Below are 23,234 nucleotides of genomic sequence, written 5' to 3' on the forward strand. Positions count from 1 at the left end.
TTTTCTGTCATCCTCCACGCTGGCCCCTTTGTTATTTTTATGATAGAGACTCAAAGAAGCGGAACCTTTTAGAGCTGGAAGGAACGCTGGATACATATCCCTTTCCCGATTTTCTCTTTGAAACATGTATCGTGTTACTTTCCATTCCGTTATATATATTGTGCAGCTGTTCAAGCTCTGCAAGCCGGGAAGGTCACTGGTATAAATAGGATATCTTACCAAATGAGGAACTTGCTCCCAGGACTTTTGGAAGTGAGGGACCTCATCCAGTACTAGTGACCATCAGGAAGATGAATATTTACTGTTCCCCTGCTCCTTAGGCATTGCAAATGGCAAGGGTGAAAGGGATTAGGGAAATTGAGGGGAGGTTGAGAGAGGGCTCTGAAAAGTGAATTTCTTTATCAAGTTATGTCCTAAGACTGGATTAATATTTCCAAGGTCCAAGTCCTTGGAAATAGCTCAGAAAAACATTCTTAATAAGCAGATGCCCTGGGGGTGTATACAGGCATGTATTCCAATATGATTAACTTACTTTAGGAGGGCAGAAAAACACAACGCAAGGTGTTAATCACATTTAATGGGGTCTTTAGCTATAGAGAGTATCATCAGAGGCTTGGAGGATAGTTATTAATTATGTTGGCTAAATAAAGTTAGGGTCTGTATTAATTTCGCCTATATTCGTACTACCATATATTTTAGAAGTATTGACTGATTTATTTTTAACTCCAGAGTATATCTTACATTTAATGTATAAATTATGGGAATAACCCTCTTAATTTTGGAGCCCGGAAACAGGAAAATTCACAATGGAAAAGACTACCATGTTTGATCACATATAATAAAGAACATTTAGTTATTCATTTATTTAACAAATATTTAATGAACTCCCACTTCGTGGCCAGCTCTGCACTCAGTGTGGGAAGCCTGCTATTCTTAATCATTATATCTCTGTATATTGCAAAGTAAAATAGAATGGAAACACAATTATAGTGGGAAAATGCTTTTTTTTTTTTGAAATTGACAAAATGCTTATAGATTCACTATATAAAGTTTGGTAGAATATCATTTGTGATACTGATATTATGCAAGGCCAGGTCATTCAAACATGGAAAAGATGACAAGATAATAACAAATTAATAGGTTAAAATCTAAATGGAAATGGAAACCAAGAGAGCTAAATGGGAAGCTGAGCACCAACTCTCTTGTACTCGAGAGCATTTGCTGAGCCAGGTAAATGTAGGCTTAGGTTTTGAAAGTTTCCTGACGCTAAGGGGACAGGTGCCAAAGCCAGTTTCCCCCTAAAGTGGAGAATCTAATAGGAGTCTCTCTCCTGTTATGAAATGAATTGTGCCCCCAAAATTCATATGTTGAAGCTCTAACCCCCAGTACCTCGGAATGTGACTACATTTGGAAATAGGACCTTTAGAGAGGTGATTAAATTAAAATGAGGCTGTTAGGGTGCATTCTAATCCGATCTGACTGGTGTCCTCATAAGAAGAGGTGATGAGGATGCATGAACAGACACCAGGGGCACAAGTGCACAGAGTGACACTCCTGTGGAGAGACAGCAGGTGGGTGGCCGTCTGCAAGCCGAGGAGAGAGGCCTCCGAGGAACCAACCCTACCAGCAGCTTGATCTGGGGCTCCCGGCCTCCAGAACTACTGGAAGATAAGTTTCTGCTCTTTAAGTCACTTAGTCTGTGGTATTTTGTTATGGAAGCCTAAGCAGACCAATGCACCTTCCATAACGGTGTTGGGCTGAGCAGAGCAGGAAAAGAAAAACCAAACCCATCTCTGAGAAGTGGTACCCAGCAGGTAGGCTCTTCTGAATATTACTTGAGTAGAAAAAACAAACAAACAAACAAAAAACCCTAAATAGTGAAACTGATTTAAAAGTGACCCCACACTGGTATTGTTTCTGGGCACCCAGGATATGGAAACGCAAATCCTCTCCGCAGGAAGGTGACTTCCTTACACATCAACAAATTCCCATGATATATGCTGCATGAATAGACCTTGAAGATACACTTATTGAAATAATCCTGATTCCATTAATATGAGGTGCCTAGAATAGGCCAATTCCTAGAGACAGAAAATAGAATAGAGGTTACCAGGAGCTGGGGGAGTTATTGTTTAATGGTCTAGAGGTTTTGGTGGGAATGATGAAAATGTTTTGGATATAGTTAGTGGTGAAAGTTATACAGCATTGTGAATGTATTTAATGCCACATACATTTATGAACAGTTAAAATGTTAAATATTGTGTGTATTTTATCATCATAACAAACTCAAATGAAAAATACCCAAAAATAATTTCTCAGTGACAATGAAATCAAGTAGACGGAGATAAGCAAGGCATTATGAATGAGAAATGAAAGAAAAAGCATCTGACAGAAAGAGGCATGCAAAGTTTTCTGATATTGGAATAATTAGTCACCTTTTGAATAAAACCTCTATTTATTATGTTTAAAGAAAAAAGGCAAGATTAAATCTGAAAATAAAATGACCCAGTAGAAGACTTAAGAAAGAACCAAATGGATATTCTGGAAATAAAACATATAGTAATTGAAATAAAGCACTAAAGACAGGTTTGAAAGCAAGTTCAATATAGCTGATTACTGAAGTGGAAGTTAGGAGAAATTATCCAGCATGCGAACAAGGAGACAAAGCGATGTAAAAGACAAAAGAGTGGTCAAGAGAAGAATGGTGGATACAGTGAGGAGGTCTACCCTATGTTGACTCAGAATTCTGCAAGGAGAGCAGAGAGAGATTGGAACACAGAAGAGATAATGGCTAAGAGTTTTCTAGAAGTGATTAAAGGCACACATCCATAAATTTAAGAGGTTGGATGAATATAAAATTGTAATGGAACTGCAGAACATCAAAGATGAGGGGAAATCTTAAAAGTAGCCAGAGATAAAGGACAGACTACCTTTGTTTCAGTATCTGTTATATAACAAATGATTCCAAAGCTTAGTTGCTTACAATAATAACTTACTATTTATCCCAATCCTGTGGGTTGGCTGGAAAATTCTTCTACTGATCTTATGTGGGCTCACTCATCCAACTGTATTTTGCATCCCCAAGTGGGTTAACTAGGGGCTGGGTTTAACTGGGATGCCTAAAAGGGCTTGATTTCTCTCTGTTCATAAGATCTCTCACCCTCAAAGACAACAGACTGGGATTCCTTACATGGCAACAACAGCATTCCAGGAGGGAAAACCTGAAGACATAGATGCTTGTATAGTCTCTGCTTGCATCATATTTGTTGGTGCTCCACTGGCCACAGTAAGTTACCTGGCCAAGCCCAGAGTCAATACGGGAGAGGATGACACTAGGCCATGAGTATCAGGAAGCATGATTCATCAGGAGACACTAATATGGCAATCAACCACAGTCTGCCTTTTGGCCTCCATAATTCAGTTCCCACCCCCATGAAAAATACTTTCTTCTTTTACCAAGACCAAAGTATCATTCAATAACTGGATCAGATTCATATTAGGTCTGGATGCGTATGCATATGAGAATCCCTGAGTGCAGCTCCTCAGGTGTAACTCCTCTTGATTTAGAGACCTGTGAACTTAAAAGTTATCTTCCTCTTAACACACCAAGCATACAATGGTGAGTTAAGTCAAAATTCATTCTCACCAAAAAGAGAGGGAAAGAAGGTACATGTCAGTCACTGGTCCATAGCAATTCTGAAACTTAGCTGGCCTAATGTCATGTTTCCCTACTGCAAGGGCAGGGAACATTTCTTGATTAGGGCCTAGTTCAGCTCTCTAGGAGTTGGTCCCTAGAGCATTTCCAAAATATAGGGAAAAAGCAGACTGTTTTTCTTACCCTCACACCAACTCAACACATCTTTTTAAAAATTAGTATCTTTTTGCTTTTTTAGTAAAAAATGTTTTAAATGACAATATTGAAAGTTAATAGTCAAAGCATATTTTATTTACATAGGGTACATTTTAAATTACAATTTAGTGAGTATGACATGAAATCTAAGATAACTACTATAAGCAGAATTATTCTCAACTGCAGGTATAGTTAATGTGATTAAGTAGGCAGCTGTACTTATAACTATATTACTGGACATTTTCTTTTAAATAAAATAATCTTCACATGATTGCCTCCTATTCTTTTTTATTTGCATTTGGAGATTTAAAGCCACAAGATGATCAGTAATTATACATGATCTTTTCAATATTTCATGTGCAGCTGCACATAAAATATAAGATTACATTATTTTTTTTTAGGATTCTTTTATTTTTTATTTATTTAATTTTCAGAATATTAAATGGGTACCAGTGTTTTTGTTACATGGATGAATTGAATAATGCTGAGGCCAGGGCATTTAGTGTGCCTGTCACCAGAGTAGTGTACGTTGTACCTGATAAGTACATTTTTATTCCTCTCAATCCCTCCCACCCTCCCCCTTCTTAGTTTCCAATGTCCTTTCCATCACTATATGACCATGTTGACACATCATTTAGCTCCCACTTATTAGTGAGAACATGTGGTGTTTGTTTTTCCATTCCTGAGATACTTCACTTAGAATAATGTTCTCCAGTTCCATCCAAGTTGATACAAAAGGCATTATTTCACTCCTTTCTATGGCTGAGTAGGACTCCATGGTATATAACACGACACTTCTGATACCATATGTGTGAGGCTTTTTCACAAGCAATTCTCCAGTGGGCAAAAACTAGGTGTCTTATAATTTAATTCAATTCTGGCACTGTCTACCTAGTGATAGCATCAGCTCACACAGGTTAAGGGCTCACTCCCACAAGACTACCCCACTTCAGATGCCAATCACAAACATGTGCTTCTGACCAACCAGCTAGATAGAAGTCAGGGCTCCCATGACCCTGTCAGGTTTGATTAATTTGCTAGAATGGCTCGTAGAACTCAGGGAAACATTTTACTTGCATTTACCTATTTATTGTAAAGGATGCAGATGAATAACCAGGCAGAATAGATGCATAGGGCAAGGTATGTGGGAAGGTGTGAGAAGCTTCCATGCCCTCTCCAGGCCTGCAACCCTCTAGGAACCTCTAAATGTTGAGCTATCTGGAAGCTCATCTGAACCCTGCCCTTTTTGGCCTTTGTGGAGGCTTCATTACACAGGCCTGATTGATGAAATCATTGGCCACCGGTGTATCAGACAACCTTCAGCCCCTCTCCCCTCCCTGAAGGTTGGGATGGGCTGAAAGTCCCAACCCTCTCCATGCTATCTTTGTCTTTCTGGTGACCAGCCCCTGTCCTGAAGCTACCTAGGGGCTGCCAGCCACCAGCCATCTCAGTAGCATACAAAAACCACTTTTATTACTCTGGAGATTATAAGAATTTTAGGAGTTGTGTGCCAGGAACCACAGGCAGAGACCAAATATATATCTCTTATTATTAACATATCACTCTATCACTGCATTATTCTCTTCAGTTCCTGGTGTTGCCCTCTGGGCTCTTGGCTCCAAATTTAGGCATCTTTCATTTTTGATAGCAAATGGCCCATGTTTGAGTGACATTCTCTGACTTTTTCTGCCTGTTGATGTTGGGGGCCCAGAGACCTTTTTTCATTTTGAGCTATTCCTTATTACTTTTAGTCCAAGCAGGTACAACTTCTCTAAAGATATTTTTGGTTTCTTATGAATCAAGGTGAGATTTATTCCATGCTCCAAAACCCATGAGGCCAAGACAGACCACTCTTACATTGGACATATCAAGACATAGTGGGTCTGCACCCTTAAGATTCTTAGAAGCCCATTTGTCTAGCTAACAGGGTCTACTAAGTACTGCCTTAAATCTTTCTAAGGTCTTCATAAAGGACTTTACTGCCACACCTTGATTTCCTCTTTAGCATTTCTTACCTTGAGAATTTTTTGCTGTCTAGAGTGATTGAGGATGACAAATAATTCTATTTTACAACACAATAAATCCTAGGCACTCTAGATTTCCTCTAGATTCTACTTGAAAACTGAAGAGTTCCTTCTAGTTCATCCCTCATCACATATATTAATACCATGTGTCTTGTCATATGCAGCTAAAGGAAGCCAATTGATACTTTCAGCATTCTGTCTAGACATCTTAGCCACAGCTCTAAGTGTACCTGAATGAGGTACACTTTTCCCTCTTCCAAGTTACTGCAGACAATAGTGTTACCAATGTGCTATGGTCTGAATGTTTGTATCCCCACAAAATACATATGTTGAAACCCCAACTCCCAAAATGGTGGTATTAGGAGGTGGGGCTTTTGGGAGGTGAGTAGGTCATGAGTTCATTAGTGCCCATATAAAAATGGCTACAGAGAGCCCCCTTACCCCTTGGCCATCTGTGAACCACAAAGCAGGCGCTCACCAGACACTGAATCTGCCGGCACTTTGATCCTGGGCTCCCCAGCCTTCAGAACTGTGAGATACAAATTTTTGTGGTTTATATGCCACCTATTTAATAGCATTTTGTTATAGCAGGCTGATTGGACTAATATGCAATTGTCTCACTATACAAAACAATGACTACTTATTTAACCGCTCCAATAAAAAGTTCCTCTCTGCCTTTCTAGCCTGCACTAATAGTTTATTTGCCATACCTCCAGGCTTCAGGCTTTCAGCCTCCACCCCCTGCCTACAAAGTCAATACCATACATGTGGGTGGGGTTTGGGTTTTTTGTTTGTTTTTCTTTGTTCGTTTTTACATGCGGGTTTTCATTAAGGCAACACTCTATTTCTAGGTACCAATCTCTGTTTAAGTTATATGCTGCTGTATAACTAGTCACCCCAAAACTTAGTGGCTTAAAACAACAATGATTTATTATTATTATTTTTAATAATTCTGTAGGTTGGCTAAAAGATTCTTTTGCTGGTTTCACCTGGGCTCACTTATTTGATTATTCAAGTGAGCTGGCTGGGAGATGGGCTCAGCTCTGATGGCTGGGACAGTGGGTGTCTCTCTCCATCTGGGGGGAATACCAGGAGCTGCGTGCGCATGGGAGCTGTTAGTGTTACCACCCACCCCAACCTCTAAAGGACCAGCATTACTGATAGCAGCCTTTTCGATAGTAACAGGAGAAGCCCAGGTCAGTAAAATGATATCTTCAGGGTATTAAAACAAACACCAAAAACAGTCAACCTAGAATTCTATACCTGATGAAAGTATCTATCAAGAATGAGGACAACATAAATACATTTTTAGATGAGTGAAACTGAGAAAGTTTAACACAAGCAGTTACTCGTTAAAAGAAATGATAAAGGCTGAACTTCAGGCAGATAGAAAGTAATCCCATATGGAAAATCTGAGATGTGAGATGGAGCAAAGATTACATAAAACAAGAAAGTGGTATCTTAAGGGGTTGAAAAATAAAATAGATTTAATATATGCTCACCATAACATGTAAATTGAAAACAGGATAAATGTATCTAAAGGTGTTCTGAGTTTCTTGGGTTTTGTTTTGCTCAGAAAGATTAACTTGAGACATTGTTAAGTAGGTATGCCAGGATTTAAAAAAAATATATATGTAGAATGGATTGAACAAATATAAAGCATAAAATTATATGGTTGATATAAATCAAAATATATTACTAATTACATTAAATGTAAATGAACTAAATGTTCAAATTAAAAGGCAATACATTTTAGAAAGTATAACTTAATCACCTAATCTCAAAATACAGAAAGCATATATTGACAGTTTGAAATGTAAGAACAAAAAAGAGACAGACGAACAGCCGTAGCAGAGGGTTTTAACATACACCTTTGAGTAATTGATAAATTTAGTGTATAAGAATTAACAAACTATAGAAGATTTTAATAGCATGATTAATAAGCAATGAACATAGGTAAAAAACTGCACCCACTAAAATTTTTCCCTAGCACACACAACGTTTATAGCAAAGAACCAGATACAAGGTCATACAGTAGTCCTAATAAATTTTGAAGAATGAGATTTTATAGAGTTTGGTTCAATTGCAACGTATTATGCCAATAAATAAGCTAAAAATCAACAATAAAAATAAGTAGAAAAGCCCATGTTTTTAGAAATCAAAAAATATACTTGAACATAACACACGGGTCAAAGAAAGAACCATAATAGAAATTAGATAATATTTTGAGCTGAAAACTAATACATATTTAGCTGCTTGTGGAAGGCAACTAACACAATTCATAAAGAAAAATGTTAAATCTTAAAAATATATTAGATAAATAGAGTGGCTGAAAATTACTGAGCTAAGCATCAGTCACAGGAAGCTAGAAAACAGTCAGCACAATAAACCCCCCCAAAAGTAAAAGGAAATAAAGTACAGAAATCAATAGACAACAAATGAAGGAAAAAGAACAGAAAAATAAAGTATAAATCACCAAAAACAGGAACAACAATGAGTTTCCATTGCAGATGGTATAGTTATTTTACAAATAAAAAAGAGGATAATATGAGCTACTTTGTTCTAAAATTTTCGAAACTCTAGATCTTAAGTTGATGCTCTCATTTCTTACTTTGCCAAGAAACCTGAAATAATCAGAACTTCCAGACCCCACCACACAACCTGCTCGCACACAAGCACCCTCATCTGCACCCGCATGCTTCCTGCTTGTTAATAGAATAAATTCACCCATGATGCTGTTTAATCCCTCCATTTGTGCACTAGATCCCATTCTGTCTCCTACTTAAGGACATTAGTTTGACCAATTTTCCCCTCTCCTTGTTACATATTCTTTTTTTTTTTACTCTTTCCCAGGTTATTTCCTTCAGCATACAAACATCTTCCTTCAGTTACCCATTTCTGTGCTTCTTCTTTATAGCAAAAGGCTCTAAATGTTCTCTATATCCTCTCATCATGTCCTCCCCTTCCATTCCCCTTCTACCCACTTGTGATTTTTCTCCTACCACTCCACCAAAACGGCTTTTGTCACGGGCATCAGTGCCCTTGCTAAATCTAATGGCCTCTATTCCCATCTTACTTAACCTATCAACAATGCTTGACAGAGCAAGAGTAAATTTTTTCTGTTTTCTAGAAATACATTTTTCTTTGGCTTCCAGTTGCCCAATGCTTGTTGCCTTTCTCTTTTGCTAATTCTTCCTCTTCTCCCCAAACTCTCTCTCTCTCTTTTTTTTTTTTTGAGACAGGGTCTCACTCTGTCACCTGGGTTAGAGTGCAGTGGCGTCATCATAGCTCACTGCAACCTCAAATTCCCGGGCTGCAGTGATCCTCCTGCCTCAGCCTCCCAAGTAGCTGGGACTAGAGGTGCATGCCATCATGCCTGGCTAATTTTTCTATTTTTTATAGAGTCAGGGGTCTCACTCTTGCTCAGGCTGATCTCAAACTCCTGGCTCAAGTGATCCTTCTGCCTTCACCTCCCAAAGTGACAGGATTATAGGCCTGAGCCACCATGCCCCACCCCAAATTCTTAATGTTGGGGTTCACGGGGTGAACCCTTAGTTCCCCTCTTCTTATCTATGGACACTTATTTCCTTATCAATGTCAGATGACTATTACTTAAATTCCATCTATATACCAAAAACTCCCAAATTTCTACCACCAGTCTGGACTTTTCTCCCAATTTTAAGATCCAACTTCCTAGTTGACAAGTCCACTTGGCTTTCCGTTAGAAATCCCAAACTCAGCATGTACCAAAATGAACTTGGGATTTCATCCACCTAATGTACATGAATCATTCCTCTAGCCACACATTTGGAAAAAAATTTGGAGCTAGTTTTAATTCATCTTTTATTTCTCCTCACACCACACATCCAATCCAGCAGGAAATTCTGTTGTCTCAGCCTTTAAATATATCCAGAATCTAACCATCACTACATCCACTGCTTACCTTACCTGAACCGTTACCACCTCACATCTGGATTATTGTAATAGCTTCCTAACTGGTCTCCCTCTTTCCGTGCTTGCTATTCTATAGTCTATTCACAATGTTCCAGAGTCGTCCCTTTAAGGTGCAAGTCATATCATGCCAGGCTTCTGCTCAAAACCCTGCAGTGGTTCTCCACTTCAGAAATCCTTCAGTGGTCTACAGGGCCCCACGTGATCTAGCCCTTTAACACCTCTGACCACCTCACCCATTGGTCCTCCCATTGCTCACTCCAGTCCAGCCACACTGGCCTCTTTGCACTTATTCTTGTTCTTCCTTATTCCTGGAACACTATTCACCAGGTATCTAGATGGCTAATGCCCTTGCCCCCTTCAAATATTTTCTTAGCTGTTACTTTTCAGTGAGGCCCACCCTTACCACCCTATTCCACTGCACCCTCCCAAACTATCCCTGCATCTCCCTGTCCCCCACCTCTGCTCCATTTTTCATTATTCCATAGCCCCTTTCACCTTCTAACACACTGAATAAGACTTATGAATTATGTTTAATTGTTCTTTCTCTCTCTTTCTGACAGAGTTTAAGCTCCATGACGGCAAGGACCCTGGTTTGTTTTGTTGACATGGAAATGTGCTTGGCACAAATAGGTGCTCAATAAACATTTGTTAAAAGAATGAATAAATAAAATATAAAATCCTCCCCCAAAATCAAATCCAAATCAATATTTTATAAAGGTCAATACATCATGACCAAGTTAGGTTTGTTTGAGGAATACAAGGTGGTTTAACATTAGAAAAATTTGCTGGTGTAATCCACCACATTAAATTCTTACAGAAGGTACACCACATTATTTTCTTGACAGATATTTAAAAAAAAAAACGCATTTAATAAAATTCTACACCCTTTTATAATATTATACTAATTTAGAAAATACTTTTAACAAACTGAGAACAGATGGAACTTTCTTATGTCCATCAGGGCATCTAAAAATCTATAGCAAATGTTATACTTAATATAAGTTTCAATAAAAAATAAAAACTTTCCCTTTGGTTGTACTCAGACAAGGACATCTATTATCATCACTTCTGTTCTACCAGAGGTTCAAGCTGGAATAGTAAGACAAGAAAAAGAAATAAAAGGTATTAAGATTGTAAAAGAAGAAACAGAACTATAATTATTTGTAAATGATATGATAATGTATATAGAAAATACAAATGACATGCAGATAAGTTATTAGAATGAATTAAAGAGTCCAGCAATTTTACTGGATATAAGATTTAATATGCACTATCTACTTATATTTTGTGTGCTACCCACAAACAACTAGAAAATAAAGTAAGGAAAAGGATGTTTTGAAAACGAACATCTAAGCACACCTAAAAATAAATCTTACAAAAGATGTGCAAATTACCTTTATGGAGAAAATAATAAAACTGTATTGAGCAACAAAGAAGACAGATAACTGAAGAGATACACAGTGTTCATGAATTGGAAGATTTAGAATTATTTAAATATGCCAATTCTCTCTAAATTGAACTACATATCCCTTTCGATCCTAATAAAAATTATAGCAGATTATATATTGAAATTGACTCACCATTTGTGAAGTATATGGAAATGCAAATGACAGAAAAAACACCAAAACACTTCTGAAGAAAAAGGAGCGAATTTGTCCTCCTATACGATATAAAGCTATGGTAATTAAATAGTGTGATATTGATACCAGGAAAGATAAACAGACAGGACTCCAGACACAGATATGCTTATTTGGAAAGTTCATTTGTGACTGGGTCACTTTGTATATCAATAGGACTTTTCACATGATAGTACTGGGACTAGTAGGTACCCATACGGAAAAAGGCAAAAGTCTGTTGGGCACAGTGGCTCATACCTGTAACCCCAACACTTCGGGAGGCCAAGGCAAGAGGATCGCTTGAGAACAGCTTGAGACCAGCCTGGGCAACCCAGCAAGACCCTGTCTACAAAAAATCAAATTACTGGGCATGGTGGCACATGCCTTAGTCCCAGCTACTCAGGAGGCTGGGGCAGGAGGATCACTTGAGCCCAGGAATTTGAAGTTACAGTGAGCTATGATCAGGCCACTGTACCCCAGCCTGGGTGACAGAGTGAGAACCTGTCTCTGAAAAAAAAAAAGGAAAAGGTAAAAGTTGACCTTTACCTGATATCATATGTAAAAATCCATTCTAGTAAGAGAACTAAATGTGACAAGTAAAACCATACACTATAAAGAAGATAAAAAGACTTCAATGACCCAAGAGTTAGGAAGAATTTCTTAATCAAAAGGGAAACAGTTGATAAATTTAACTTTAAAATTTAGAACTCTTCATGAATATACATCATAAAGAGAATAAAAAGGCAAATCACAGAATAGAAAAAAATAGTTTCAACATATATTTTCACAAAAGGCTAGTATCTTGACTGTTAAAAACTCCTACAAATCAGTAAGGTAAGAACTGAGAAATCCATAGAAAAAATGGGAAAACCCCCATATAAAAAGAAATAAAATAGCCAATAGACATATGAAAAAGTACCTAATCGAATTGGTTGTCAGGGAAATGCACGTAAAAGTCTACAAATAGCATCTACATTTTAAATAAGTTCTTTAGGAAAGTATTTTTTCATTTTAAATTTTAAGTATCATCTAGTCCATGGATTATTAAAATCTTTGTAGCAATATGTTTTCCCTTTTTTGTTTAACTTACTCATAAATTATCTGAAGTACTGCATCAAAGCTATATGGTCATTTTAATAAATCTTGATTTATATTCCTATGTATGGGGTAAAGATAACTATACCACAAAGGCCTGGCATTCAGGGTGTTGGAAGGTGGTGCTGGCATAGCTGAGCGTGGGGTGAGATGATAGGGAAACTAGGATTTAGGAGGTCTGAATGAAGTAAGCAGAGATAAAGTTAAGTTGGATGTGAATGCATCTGATGCTCTTGGAAAGAATATGATCCGTTTCTAGACTGGTCCTTTACCCTGGCTTGGTCTGCACTGGAAGATCTCAAACGTCTCAGATCTATGTTCTGTAAGAGGGCCACATAAAGGAGAACTACTCCAAGAGACTTTAAACACAATAATTTGACTGTACATCTTTAGTGGAATGTATGTTAAGGACAAACATAACTGAAAAAAGCCTTAAACTGGTTACAGCATTCATATTTTTGGTGAGTCGTGGAATTACCCCTCTAAGATTGCTGTGGGTATATAGTGGGATAAAGCAAGTGAATAACAGTACAACATTCTAATTGTATCATTCTCAGTGTCATTGACAATAGTTTTTACTGGTAGGTGAGAAAGGATGTATTTAAGATAGAAAAGGTTAAATAAACCCTTTACTTCTGCATTTGAATTGGAAGTATCAGTATGCTCCCATGACATATTTTATCTTTAAAAACACAAGTTTTCTAGTTATGCCTATGAACACACCGAGACAATAATGATCAAGTTCATAGCAGTGTAAATCCCCAGCAGCCAGACTGTGATCATGCAATGCCATTTCCCACTAAAGAGAGACATAGTTAGTTGAAGAAGTGACTGAGTCAGACTCCAGGTCTGAGTCAGAAATGTATAGGAAGAGCCTGAAATATCTTTGTAGATCAGAGAGCAAAAATGAAAGGAAGAGGTAAAAGATTACTAAGTCATGTCAAAAGAACTCAGGATCCAACCTGAAGAGGCTTCCCTGGCTAAAATTTGAACAATTGTAACATTATTAAGGATAATAATGGCAATGGATTGAAACACATAAAATATGTTAAAACCCACAAGTTCACTACAATACAAAGAAAAAAAAAAGCAACTGAAACTATCGTCACTGGAGAATGATGGTGAATCAACTCATTAATGTAAAAACCAATAAACAAAGGAAAATAACCAAGCATTTATCCTGATGTTCCTATATGACCTGTGCCACTGGGAAACTAAATGGTAGTTGAGGAGAATGCTTCAGACTGAATGTTTGTGTCCCCACCTCCCAAAATTTATTGTTGAAATCCTAACTCCCCAATGTGATGGCCTTTGGTAGGTGATTTGGTCTTGAGGGTGTGGCCCTCAGGAATGGGATTAGTGTCCTTATAAAAGAGGTCCCCAAGAGCTCCCTCGCCCCTCTGCCGTGTGCAGACTCACTGCGATGAAGGCCATCTATGAATCAGGAAATGAGCCTGCATCAGACACTGAATTTGCTGGTGTCTTGATCTATGACCTCTTAGTCTAGTAGAGAAATCACCACAAATATGAAAGAGATACCATTCATTTCAGCAAAGTTTCATTCTCTCACCATCCCCACCCCCTAGAAGCCAGAGCTGGCTCCATTGATTCATGGATGGACAAAGTCAACCTACGTAGGAGGGTGAAACCAGCTACAGGAGCTGAGAGCAGTCTAGGTGGGGCAATTGTTCTATGTTGTTTTTAGTCTTGTCCCTCATCACGTGGCTCTGACACTATACCCCCTGTATTAGTCTGTTCGGGCTGCCATAACAAATGACCACAGACTGGCTGGCTTAAACAACAGAAATTGATTTTCTCACTGTTATGGAGACTGGGAAGTCCAAGATCAAGGCACCTGCAGATTCGGTTTCTGGTGAAGGCTCTCTTTCTGGCTTGCAGATGGCTACCTGCTTGCGATGTTCTCACGTCCTCTTTTTATAAGGTCACAGTCCTACTGAATTATGGTCTCATCTTTATGACCTCATTTAACCTAAATTACCTCCTAAGGAGCCCCGTCTCCAAATATAGTCACATTGGGGGTTAGGGCTTCAACATATGGGTTTTGGAGGAATGCAATTCAGTCCGTAGCCCCTCCCCCTACCCCCTCCATGCAGGACTCTCCTGCTCAGTGCTGGGTCCAAGCCAGATCTCTGTGTTGATAGCCAAGTACCCGAGAGGTTCCAGCTACATGAATATTTGCTGGGCTTCATGACAGCCCATATGGCTTTGCACTGTCTGCCAGAGCTTGGCTGAATTAATTAGATCAAATCAAAGAAGAGAGCCTGAAAGGATATTGCTTTTTGCTAATCCTTCCCATCACAAGACCAAATACTGGATGTATTTAATCAGTCACATGACACAAACGGGGAAGGTAATTTGTGTGTGGGTGTGTGTCATTTTGTTTCGTTTAATTTTGTAAAAGCTTTTTCTATGAGGGCCGTGCACAAACATTTAACTCACCTGCCTTTAAAAGTAAGAATAGTAAACGTGGAAACAAATCTAATGAAACAACAGATTCTACCAGGGATACTTCAAATATTAGGAGCCGCGGAAAGGCAGGCGGGAGAAGGAAGGGGCAAGAGGTACAAAAGAAATAAAAAGAACAATAACAAAAGGGAAGGCACAGGGCCAGCCTGGAAGAGAGGGAGGAAACTGCCTGAGGAAGGAGCTCCAGAGAGCTCCGTGGAGGAAGAGCGCAGACACAGGATTCAAGAATAGAACCATCAGTCCAGGGAGGCAGAATGGGGGAGAATGGCTCAGAAGCCACTGAGGTTGGTGTTCCTTAAAATAAACAGCTCTTGCTTCCCTCTGAGGCTGATTTGAGCTTAGAGCATAAAAGATAAAATCATAATCTTTTCTAATTGTTAGGTTGGCTAAATAGTGTTTCCACTTAGTTCTTCTTTAGCCCTAAATAATCAATCAGTCTATTCTAAGTAGAAAAGCTACAAGCCGCAAGTGCACGACATTAATTTTGGAGTTTCAGAACAATGTCAACCCAACTGTAGAATGAAATCAAATCAAGGACCAAAATGCCTTTATCCCTGCAGGGTGAGCTTTTTGATTACTGGGGCAGACATTGCTGGTTCCCTGCACCCCCAGCCATTCTTCCTTCCTGTCTCCTGCGAAAAATGGCTTTATTTGAATGACAATGTGCCTCCTGGCAGAGGAAGTAAATTACCATAGGCTAAGCCAGTTTGGGCAATCCTGCTGCCCATTGGCAGTGGCCAGACTCCGGGTGGGCAGTGAGGTGTAAGGTTCTTACTGATCCTAGAGAGAGTTCCGATTCTGCTCTGGGAGCTGTTATAAGAGAGTGTGTTGCTGCAGCCAGATTGTGACCAGAAGTGACAGTTCAGAGAACCACAGAGATGCTGCCATTGTGTCCTGATGTTGTTGACCTGTAGAACAAATTCTACAGTTTGCTGACCTCAGGACTTCTTCTCATGGGGGGCAGTGAAATGTCTTTTTGCTCAAATCCTCACCGGCCTGGTGTTCTGTTGCTTGCAACTATGCATGAGCGTCAAGCACAAATAAAGCTAGAGCACATTAGTAGGACTAGGTTTAATTGCGAGGTACAGAAACCCCCAAATAGCAGTAGATCAAAGGAGACAGAAGTTTGTTTCTCACTCGCATAAGCGTCTACAGGCAAGCGGGCCAGGTGGTAGAGTCAGCAGCCCACGGCCTCCTTTCCCAAAGACACCGTATTGTCTATGGTGGTGGCTCCAGTTCCAGGCACCATTTCCATTTTTTGTCCATCAGGAAGGAACAAAGGGAAAGAAGAGGCACAGGCATGTGGCTTGTGTCCATCTGTGTGCTTGAGAAATAAAAATTTTCTGGTATCAACCCCAAATACCCGGTGTATCTAAAGGTCTCTGTGTAACAGGTGGAAGGGGATTCTCCCTGCTCAGAGGCACCCGCGGAGCGATGGCTGTGGGGGCACTGACCAGAGGCAGTGGCTGCACGGCAGGGCTGGTGCCAGCTTCAGCAGGTGCAGCAGCAGCAGGACGAAGCTCAGTCCCCTTATCTGTCTTGCAAGCAGGGCCAGCAGCCAGGGCGAGGGCATGTGAATAAGCCCTGGGGAAACACCCTGGGGTGGAGGCTGGAGGCCTTGGAGGAAAGTGACTGCAGAGGCAGAGAAACATTCTTTATTTCTGTTGACATGGCCTTGTTTTCCCTCCAGGCCAGGGTGAACTGAGAAATGTGGGCCATGCAACTGAGAGGTCTGAGTTATTATATAAATGATCGAGACTGAGCAGTATGGACGGGAGCACAAAGCGCTGGTGGGAGACATCAGCCCAGGAGACTTCCCAGCGACTTGGAGCACCCCTGGGCTAACCTCACTCAGCTCCAGATGCCTCATCTATGACACAGGTGCAGTGGTCCAAACCTGTGGCAAGATGAGGTTTTCTTTTGCTCTGCCTCTTCCTTCTCTCCTTGGCCATCTTCAATCCAGGTGCTGAATGAGTCCATAGGAAGAAAAATCAAAGGCCAGGGCTTTGTTTGGATAACGACAGTACTGAATGCTACGAACGGTGGTCATGTTGGCAAGAGGTGAGTTTCTCCGGTAGAATCTCTGCAGTGCCGCTGCTCCTCCTTGGCCCCACTGAAGGCCTTGCAAGGCCTTCTCAGGAGAACTGGTACTCAGAGCACGTGGGTCTCACCGTGACCCCTCCCCATGCAGGCAGCCAACCCATGGGGAAGAACAAAGGGTAGAGAAGGCCAAAAGGATCCGGAGGAAGAGAGACCAGAAAGAGAAAGATCACTCAGATGCCTTCTGAACCAATGAGCTATTAATAAAAAGTTCTCAGTGGGAAAAGAAATGCTTTGCACCATCTTCTTGCCATCTTTTTTCTTTTTTTGGTAATGGACTCTTCCTGTACATTCTTATACATGTTGTGAATTTAGTGGAGGATGTGCATATCTCAGAGGGAATGAAATGCTCTAATGTGTCCAAAGCATCGAGCACGGTGCCCAGCACATGGTAAGCAGTCAATGAATGTCACTTACTGTGTTTGGAGTGGGAAAGTCCGTGGTTCTTATCTCAGCCCTGTGAACTGTGTGACATCAATACTGGGCCTCTGTTTCCTCACCTGTAAGATGAGGACTTGGAGGGAGGCGATCGCTAAGGTCTGTTTTAGTTCTCGCATTTGTTGCGTTGGGGTGTGGGACTAGGAATATGCACAGCCAAGATTAGGTAAGTATTTTTGACATAACCTTGTCTGAGGGGACTAGGTGGTGGGAGGAAGGACTGGGTTCTTGCTCTGAGGTCTCTCAAAAGGCCCCCACATCCTACCCTGGGGAAGCCCAGAGGTGAGTGTTTCTCCTTGAGAAGTGAAGATGCGTCTAGTCCTCAAATATTCCCCCCATATAGGAAATTCTACCAAATGATGATTTGTTTTTAAGAATCCCCTTAAAAAATGGAAATGTTCTGGGCAAATGGTGGCATTATCTTCTCTAATGAGAATTGGTTCAATTGAACTGATTTTCTTTGAATCTTGAGCTGACGTGAGCCACATGGAGGACATGGGGGATTGATGTCGGGGTGGGAAGGTGGAGGGCGGAGAGGCGGGGGCGCTAGTGCGAGGGAAGGGGGTGTGGAGAGAAAGCGGGTCTGTGCGGGAGGCTTTGCTGCTGGGTGCAGAGGGATGCCTACAGGGCCTCCAGACTGCAGTAGTGTCTGGTGGCTGTGTAGGGAGGAGCACTTATAATTTCCTGTTGCCTTGGGATCCATTATAAATGCGGGTTTAGCTTTCTCATGCTGGAGTCAGGACTCAGTCACCCTTGACACACTCAGATGGCTCCAGTCTGTGGCCAGAGGTAAGGACTTAGGGACATCTCTCCCCGCCCAGCAGACCCAGCTCCCTGCTTTCCTGCACTTCCTTTAAAACGACAGTTCAGCCGGGCGCGGTGGCTCACGTCTATAATCCTAGCACTCTGGGAGGCCGAGGCGGGAAGATTGCTCGAGGTCAGGAGTTCGAGACCAGCCTGAGCAAGAGCGAGACCCCGTCTCTACTAAAAATAGAAAGAAATTATCTGGCCAACTAAAAATATAAAAATTAGCCGGGCATGGTGGCGCATGCCTGTAGTCCCAGCTACTCGGGAGGCTGAGGCAGGAGGATCGCTTAAGCCCAGGAGTTTGAGGTTGCTGTGAGCGAGGCTGATGCCACGGCACTCACTCTAGCCAGGGCAACAAAGTGACACTCTGTCTCAAAAAAAAAAATAAATAAAAAATAAAGCGACAGTTCAGGCATTGGCCTTTGAACTTAAAGTGGCCCACACTCTACCCCCTCGTACCTACTGCCAGGTGCCATACCTCTTCTCTCGCCCTGCCCGAGCCCCCCAACCTGTGTGTGTATGTGGCCCCCAGGTGTGCCGTGAACCCCCAGGGTCTGTAAGTACTAAACAGCCTTAAATGTTCACCCTGTGGGTGCGTCATTGAAGCTGTGCCCACAATGGGACCCCTGACAGCAAGGCCTCCCTGAGGGGCCCCACGCCGGTGGACGCTGTTGTCCGGGCCTCCTGTGGCCACTGAGAACAGTAGCTACCAGCTAAGTTGATAGAGAAACTGGAAGAGTTTCACTCAAAACAGGCTGCTGTAACAAATTTCCACAAACTCGGCGGGTTAAAACAACAGACGTTTATTCTCGCGCAGTTTTGGAGGCCAGAAGTCTGAAATTAAGGTGCCAGCAGGGCAGTGGTCCCTCTGAAGGCGGGGGGAGGACTCTTTCCTTGCTCTTCCCAGCTTCTGGTGGCCCCTGGCACTCCATGCCCTGCGCAGCATCTCTCTGATCTCCGCCTGCCTCTGCACGAGACCTCCCTCCTTGTCCGTGTCTCTCTGTGTCCTTTCCTCCCGTTAGGACACCAGTCATTAGATTTAGGGCCCATCCTAAATCCAGGATGATTTATCCTCAAGATTCTTGACAATGACATCTGCAAAGACCCTATTTCCAAACAAGGTCACTTCTGAGGTTCTGGTTGGACATGAACTTGGACACTACTCAACCCACTCCATAGGCATTGTGAGTGTGGTGCTGAACAGGAGATGGAACAAGCTGCCAAGTTAAATGTTTTCTCTGGAACTGGTCCTTTCTCCTCTTCTCTTGCCAGGAGGGATGTGGATTCTCCTTCCAAAAACTCAGGCCCAAGGGGCAGGGATGACACCTGCAGATGTTGGCCCAGGGAGCCAGCTCTGGCCCGTTCTTGGACCTTCTGTAACTAGAGAGCATGTGCCCCTCTTTGCTCCCCCCTGCCCTTGTCCCTTCACCCTTGCCTAAGGAGGGACCTGATTCATTTTTACATTATTATTTTTTATTTTCAGTTTTGTTAGAGATAGAGTCTTGCCCTGTTGTCCAGGCTGGAGTGCAGTGGCGCTGTCACAGCTCACAGTGATCTTGAACTCCTGGGCTCAAGGGATCAGAGGGACCTGATTCTAAGGAGGCTGGGAAGGCTGCATAGGAATTGGGCTGTAGGGTGTTTGCAAGGTGGTAGCCTGGTGTTTGAGGTTTCTGTCCAGCACGGAAATCACCAGTGGTGTTCGTTCATATAAATGACATTCCCGAATTGTCTAAGAGTTATTGTTAATCACTGACATGACTTGTATGTAATTGGATCACATACAACCTCTCTACTGGGTACTATTTTGAAGGTTCCATCTCTACATTCAAAGACTTGAATCTCACAGGCACATCAAGGCAGCTCCTTTTTGCGCAGCTCAGCAAGCCCAGGAGCAGGGAAGGGGATTCTCATTAGCATTTCCCACCAGCCAGGCAGCGGTGGGTGCTCCTATGCAGATGCGTGCGGTGCTTTCCTTTTATGTAAATGTCTGATCCACAACAGGGCTCTCCTCTGACTGCTTTCATCTCCCTCAGATCTTGCAGAGCCCTTTTAAGGTAGGGATCATTTGGCAGCTCTATCAAAGAAGCTGGCCTCCTTATATCAAGAACTAAAAATTCTGACATAGCCCTGAAATTCCTTGAGACAAATAGTTCATATATTTTCAGTTTGATGGTGCATTAATCATGCATTGTTTTTTCCTTTCCTTGAATGTGATAAAAGATCAACTCCAATGAGCTTAAGCACATGAAGGGATTTAATAGGATACTAGAGTTTCTTCTGTAATCAAAAGACGGGTTGAACAAACAGCCAAGCAGCAAGAAAGGCAAGAATGCAACTCAACACAAGGAAAGACTGTAATGAGAGACTTGAATGTCAGAAGAAAGCTCTGTTTCTGCTTCTCTCTACCTTCGGACCCCATTATCTCTACAGACTGCCCCAAATTTCACAACTTGCTGTTTCTATCACTAGAACAGGACTGACTCACTCTCGCTCTGGTCCTCAGGTAAAATAAGATGCCAGCAAGGGCTGTGATTGGTTCAGCTCCACCAAGGACTCACTTCTGCCTCCAAGTGCCTTCACATACCTGGAGAAGTTTCCTCTGAACAGTTTATCAAATCATGTTGAGATTTGGAATCTAACGAAGTCATCTCCTCTTTTGTGTCATGCAAATCTTGATGATTTTACTGCATACGTGTCTCTTTCTGAGAAAAATCAAGGCTTTGAATGTGGTGTTTGCTTCCTTTGACAGAATCTTTCTGGAATACATGGAAATATCCACTTCAGCTAAAAAGTCTTCTATTCCACGTTCATTAAAATGGGTCGTATATTCTGCTTGAAAGCCTGTGTTCAGTGCTACTGTATAAACAGTGGTTCCCAACCTTTTTGGCATCAGGGACCAGTTTCATGGAGGACAATTTTTCCATGGAGGGGTGGGGTGGGGGGAAGCAGAGCTCAGGCGGTGATGCAAGTGATGGGGAGCGGCTATAAATACAGATGAAGCTTTGCTCACTTGCCCACTGCTGCTCACCTCCTGCTGTGCGGCCCCCCAGGTTCCTAAGTTTCATGACTGACAATTATCCCACAGCCTGGGGAAGGGGGGCAGCAGAGCTCTGGGGCCCGGTCCCTAACAGGCCACACACTGGTACTGGTTCACAGCCCAGGGACTGGGAACTGCAGGTGTAAAGGATATTTAGTGCTACGGACAATCTATATATTTAATAAACTTGATACTATTGTGTCTAGCATGAAAAACTCTGTTCTGTTTTAAATATACCTTTCATTTGTGGAGAAACTACAGCTGAGGCTTTGGGAGGGGGAATTGATAAAAATAGCTCTGGGCTATGTCTTCATATTTTAAAAATATGAGTGAGCATTGGTAGTATGTGTCATCTTCCTTTGAGAAAACAAATGTTGGTTGCAACAGAAAAGCAACCAACATTTCTACCGTCAGGCTCAGCTTTGTTGCACTTAATCATGCTTTAATAGAGCAAGATCCTTCCCTTATCCTTCTCACTCCTCACTGCTGGTTCCCTGGGGGAGCCAGCACTTCATTCAGGAATACTTGTTTGCCCCTGTTAAAGGATGAAGATGAAGACAGGAAGACCAAGCAGAACACCTAGCTCTCCTGCTGGGCTATCCGGCAGCGTGTGAGACTGGGAGGCAGACAGGCCTGGATGCAAACTTAGACTTGGCTGCTTACTGTGTGATGCCGAATACCACACTCGACATTTTAAAGTTTTGACTTCTTCGTTTGTAAAGTTGAGATGGTAACATCACCCAGAGCTGTTTGGAGTATTAAAGGAGATCATCTATGTAAAGTGCTTGGCACATGATTACTTGGCGAGAGCTCTATTGGGGCCCAACCGGAGTCTGACCTCCTTCCCTGTTCTGAGTCATCCAAGTCTCTCTTCTTGTCCCGTTCACTCCCCCAGCACAAGGAAGAGCCACACCCACCCTCAAGCTGGCCACTAGCAGTAAGGCTAATGCCACTTAATCCCCAGCTTCCCTTCTCTCTGTTCTTATAGGAATAGGAGGTCCTTTCAGGTTGGCTGGCCTCATGCAGGGAGAGCACTCATCACATAGGGAGTGTCTACCTGTCTTATGTGCCCGGATTCAAGGGGACAAGTTTGTCTTCTCCCTTCTCTCATCTTCCATATTTAATTGTGTGTTTGTTCCAAGCACTCTATTTTCTTTGGAGAACCTACCTTAGAAAGAGGAAGGAGTGTGCATGTAAAAGCACCAGCACAGATGGAGCGAGGGAGCTGGCTGGCCCTGCTCATGGCTGGCTTGGCCCCTGGAGGGTGACGGGAAAGAGTATCAACTGGCCATCAGAAACAGTGCCACGTAAACACTCAGGCACGGATCTCCTCATCCAAGAAACTACTCTGAACGTCAAGTGCGTCATTTTTGCTGAGGCAGGACAAGAGACCAGCCAAACGCTAGGCCATGCCAATGCAAGGACAAAGTGTTACCGTTGTTTTCCCTGCTCGTTAATATCTGGTTTATCGGAGATGACGTTTCTCCTAGTGCTAGAGGGAAACAAACATGTCTTTGCCCTCCTTTGGCGCTTGGTTTTACAACAGAAGAACCTGAAGTTATTCTAATGGTCTATCTATATCAACGTAAATTCCAGAAGGAAAACTCCATGAGTCAGGGCCCATGGTTAGGTGACGATGAACACTGAGCACAATTTGGCATTTGGGCCTCCTGCGTGGTCAAGAATCCTGCCCTTTCCAGGGTAGCAGAAGGAATGGCAGTGGCCAGCTGCCTCTGGAAATTCTGATCTAGCTTCCTGAGAATTTGCACAGCCCGCTATGGGCAGCAACTCCACCCTGGGTGATGCCTCCGAGCTCAACCTGTCTT

General features: G+C 42.0%; 1 pseudogene; it reads right to left on the minus strand.

Annotated features, from left to right (window-relative positions):
- The window catches only part of LOC138398807 (large ribosomal subunit protein uL30-like 1), a 57,763-nt pseudogene that overhangs the window by 28,545 nt on the left and 5,984 nt on the right, over positions 1–23,234 (minus strand).

This window comes from Eulemur rufifrons, chromosome 18, assembly GCF_041146395.1.
Source record: "Eulemur rufifrons isolate Redbay chromosome 18, OSU_ERuf_1, whole genome shotgun sequence".
NCBI classification, from domain to species: Eukaryota; Metazoa; Chordata; class Mammalia; order Primates; family Lemuridae; genus Eulemur; species Eulemur rufifrons.